Source organism: Balaenoptera ricei, chromosome 9 (genome assembly GCF_028023285.1).
Source record: "Balaenoptera ricei isolate mBalRic1 chromosome 9, mBalRic1.hap2, whole genome shotgun sequence".
Classification (NCBI taxonomy): Eukaryota; Metazoa; Chordata; class Mammalia; order Artiodactyla; family Balaenopteridae; genus Balaenoptera; species Balaenoptera ricei.
In genome coordinates, this window is record NC_082647.1 from 97,492,817 (window position 1) to 97,497,428 (window position 4,612).

The following is a 4,612-nucleotide window of genomic DNA, read 5'->3' on the forward strand; positions in this document are numbered from 1 at the left end:
TACTTTGGGCTAGAATTTAAAAGCTTTAAGTCAGCACGGCGGTCATCAAACTTGATGTAAAATGTCATAGGACGTTATGAAAGCTGCCACTTGAGAAACCTAGCTCTTTCTCTAGCTGAACTCTTCACTGGAGAAAAATATTGGCACGTCTGATTGTTTAAGTGATGTTCAATTTCAGCCTTATTTGCAGGTTTGTTTTTTTCTCATTTGTCTCCATGATGTTGGAGAACATTCTAAGTTTAAACAGCCTAATTCCTCCCTCACTGGGGCTGATGTTTTGACTATCATACTATTGAGTACTTCTGGAAATTCTTTAGAATAATTGGTAACATCTCTTTTCATCTGGGCTTCTTCTCAATTTGGGTTATCCTTGTGTTTCTCAAACTCTTTTCAGAAGAAAAAAATATGATCATTGTAACCTTTGTCTCATTCCGTAAACGACACTTCCGAACATCCCCTCCATGGCTGCAGACATTAGTGATGTGCTAAAAGCAAGGAAAGCGAGCTAGTCTTTTCAGGGTCTTTTGTAATTAGGTTCTCTTACCACTGAGACTCACAAACACAAAACAGAACATCTGAACCTTTGTGCCCTGGCCCTTCTCCGCTGGTCTGGTTGAAGGGTTAAGAATAGCAAAATCTGTCTCAACTCTGCCCACAGAGCAAACTCTCAAGTGCAATTATGATAGCCTTCTCAGCATAGAAACAGGAAGTAACTAAAGGGACTCATTTGGGGCCTTTATATTTCCCCCCACCCCCGCCTTTCTCCCTGCCTCTCTTCTTCCTCACTTTCCACATTCTCACAGCTCTTTATGCAGAGTTGTGAAATCTTCAACAATACCTTTACCCTAGAACTCAAAATTAGTTGAAAAGAATTTCTCCTCTAGGGATACTAGAATTTTAGGTACTTATTTGTAAAGCTGTTTGCTGGAGTTTTTAAAAAGTACATTATTAAAGGAGACATTCCTGAAATTATGGATGTTTCCAAATGCCTTAATTTCAAATTTTGGTCTCAGCAGTTTTTCCTTTCTTTTTTAATGGAAGAAGATATTTAATATCTAAAACAGTTCTCCAAGTTAGGAAGAACACTACTTGCCCTATGCATCTTGCAGTTTAAAGGACTTTTACACTCCAACACATTCTTCAGATTTTCTAAAAACAATTCAAATGTCTTCTTTAAAAACTATTTTCATCTCTTAAATATTTTCTATTTATTGGAAGTGTTAACAGAGAAAGATCATTAAATTATTTATAAAATATTTTAAAATGACCTATAGTTAATACTTGACATAGAAATAACTCTGTTAATGGTGTCTATGTTTAAGTTTAATGAGATATAAATATATATTTAATTTTTAAGTTTTCTAAATAGATACCTGTTGGACTTTGGTGTAGCCCAAACCTTTCTTTCTGAGTATGCAAAAGCCCAGTGGTTCTTAACTCTGGCTGCAAATCAGAATCACCAGGGATACTTTAAAAAAGTACTCTGCCTGAGCACCCACCTCCACTTGTAATCAATTAGTTTGGGATGAGGCCCAGACATCAGTGTTTTTCTAAGTACTCCAGGTGATTCTAATATGCAAGCAGGGTTCAAAAGCCCTGCATGACCCTTGAAGGTGCAGGTGACAGTGCTTCCTTTTCTACTGATCCTTTCCCCAGCTCCTAAGGTATCCAGAAAAAGCTCCTCTTCCTTGACAACTCATCCTTTTAAAATCACGCTTATCACTCTGTACAGAGGACCATGCCTGTAATGAAATGTTTATTCCTCTGTGTTAATGGAGAATAGACATTTTATAGCATTTTTAAACCAACTATTCTCCACCATTCTTTTGAAGAATGATGCTTTCTCATTCAGAAGAGGATGTTTCTTTATTCTTATAAAGCACAGTCAAGCTCAGACCTTGCACAAATTCCACTTTTTATTTGAATTGCTCAAGAAATCATCTTAATGATAGAAGAATGACAGAGGAATGTATTTATATTTAGCCTGTTGGTGCATGTGTGTACAAATTTGCTCTTCAAAAGAACAAGTTCTTTTGTTAACGCTGTTTTCTGTATATATATGTATCACATTGGGGTTGATTCTTCCATATTCCAATGAAGGTACAATTTTAACTCTGTAGACATACAAATAAACAAAAATCACCTTTGTGTGCTTCCTTCATCGTCCCCAATGACCCACAACTTTTATACCTTTGAAAATGTGCTAGAACCTGGGTCATCTTGCTATTGGGAGGAGATGTTGGGGAACCACCCCTACTCTATCTTCAGTGCCAGATGAAAACAGAGATCACAAGTCAGATGGTTCAGGTCAAAGCAGCATATATGTGTATCTAGGGTGGGTTACATAATTTGCAAGCCCAGGGCAAAATGAAAACGTGGGGGCCGTGGTTCACAAATCATTACGAAATTCAAGACGGCAACAGCAGAGCACTAAACCTTCTGAGCGTGCGTCACTGCCCAGCTCACAAGCCCATGGAGCTGACACTGGGCGCATCTGAACAATGGCTTTGGTGCTCAGCTTACACTTAGACCACGCCTGTGTGAGTGCAGGTTAACGCTCCAGATCAAAATGTTGCTTCTGCTCTAATTGAAATACCTCATCTCTACGGCTGTACATGAAGTCCTAAAACACTGGCCCATGGCTTTGGAACTGGAACTATGGCCACTAAAGTAAAGCAAAGGGGATATTCTAGCCCTAGTCCCACATGACTGCCTTTGACTGGCTTTGGTGATACTTTGGTGAGAGTAGGGGGAAGTGGAAACTGTAATAAAATATGTCAACTCCTAGAGCAAACTCTTAATTTTAAAAAATTAACTTTGTTAAATATATCTTTTACAAGAGTCGAATTATTTTTTAAAGAAAGGTTAGATGTCGGAATTCTGCATAATTTGGAGGCTGTTAGTGCTATGTAAATGGAAATTAGTTATTTTTTGAAATGAGTCTGAAAAATAATTTAGAAAGTAAGTTTCTGCAGCAAATTCTGGCCTTTATTTGGTAAGTGAGGCTCTCTTTGACTTGTGAAATAAATTGTCAATTATATTTTACTATGTAAAGAAAAAAGAAATTTGGATTTTTAAAGTTTCTGCTGTATTATTTTCTGTTTAATCCAACCGAATAATTCTGGTCATGAAATCTGGTTCTAGTCTGGGTGCTTGTCTGCATTTTCCAAAAACTCATCTTCAGGACAGGTGCTGGGGAACTAAAGCACACACCTTGGCTTAGGTGAGCCCAGAGAGCTAGCTACTCCCTCTTCCGGACAGTCCCATCCTCCCCACTTGCATTTATATTTTCATTGCAAATTGTTAAATGTAAATTCAAATAAAAGAAGGAATCTGATATCGTGTGTTCTCTGCATACATTTTTCAATGTCTGAAGGTTCAGATATTCCTAAAATTCAAATTTTCTTTCAAGAAATCTTTACTGAGTGCCCACTACTTACTAGACACTGTGTGAAGTATTGGATATGACCAACCATATCCAATACTAGACCAACCCAGTCCCAGTCCTTAAAAAGTTTATAATTTGCTGGTGACGGTAGACACTTCATGATGGGGGTTGCTGTGGGTTACACTGTGTCCCCCCAAAACATATGTTGAAGTCCTAACCCCTGGTATCTGTGAATGTGACCTTGTTTGGAAATAAGGTCTACAGATGTAATCAAGTTAAGATGAGGTGGGCCTTACATATACCTGGACAAAACTGTAATTCAAAAAGATACATGCACCCCTATGTCCATAGCAGCACTATTTACAATAGCCAAAACATGGAAACAACCTAAATGTCCATCGACAGATGAATGGATAAAAAAGAAATGGTACATATATACAATGGAATACTACTCAGCCACAAAAAAAGAATGAAATAAGGCCATTTGCAGCAACATGGATGCAACTAGAGAGTCTCATACTAAGCGAAGTAAGTCAGACAGAGAAAGACAAATACCGTATTATATCACTTATATGGGGGATCTAAAACATGACACAAATGAACTTATCTATGAAACAGACTCACAGACAGAGAGAACAGACTTGTGGTTGCCAAGGGGGAGTGGGGCAGGGGAGGGTTGGACTGGAAATTTGGGATTAGCAGATGCAAACTATTATATATAGAATGGATAAACAACAAGGTCCTACTGTATAGCACAGGGAACTATATTCAGTATCCTGTGATAAACCATAATGGAAAAGAATATAAAAAAAGAATGTAAAAATTTTTTAAATAAAAATAAAAAAGATGAGGTGGGCCCTAATCCATTATGAGTGGTATACTTAACAGAAGGGAAGGAAGAATGCCTTGTGACGGAGGTAGAGATTATAATCATGCGTCTACAAGCCCCAGGAACTCCTGGGGCTACCAGAAGGTAGAATAGGAAAGGAAGCCTCCTCCCCTAGAAGCTTCCAAGGGAGCATGGCCCTGCCAATGCCTTGGTTTCAGACTTTCTAGCCTCCAGAACTGTGAGAGAATACATATCTATTGCCACTCAGTTGGTGATACTTTGTTATGGTATCCCTAGGAAACTAATACAGTGTCAATAATGAAAATTTTTGTGGGGTTTTTTGTGGGGTCAGGGGATCACATAGTTTAGGTAAGTAAGCCTGTTTGATATTTTCT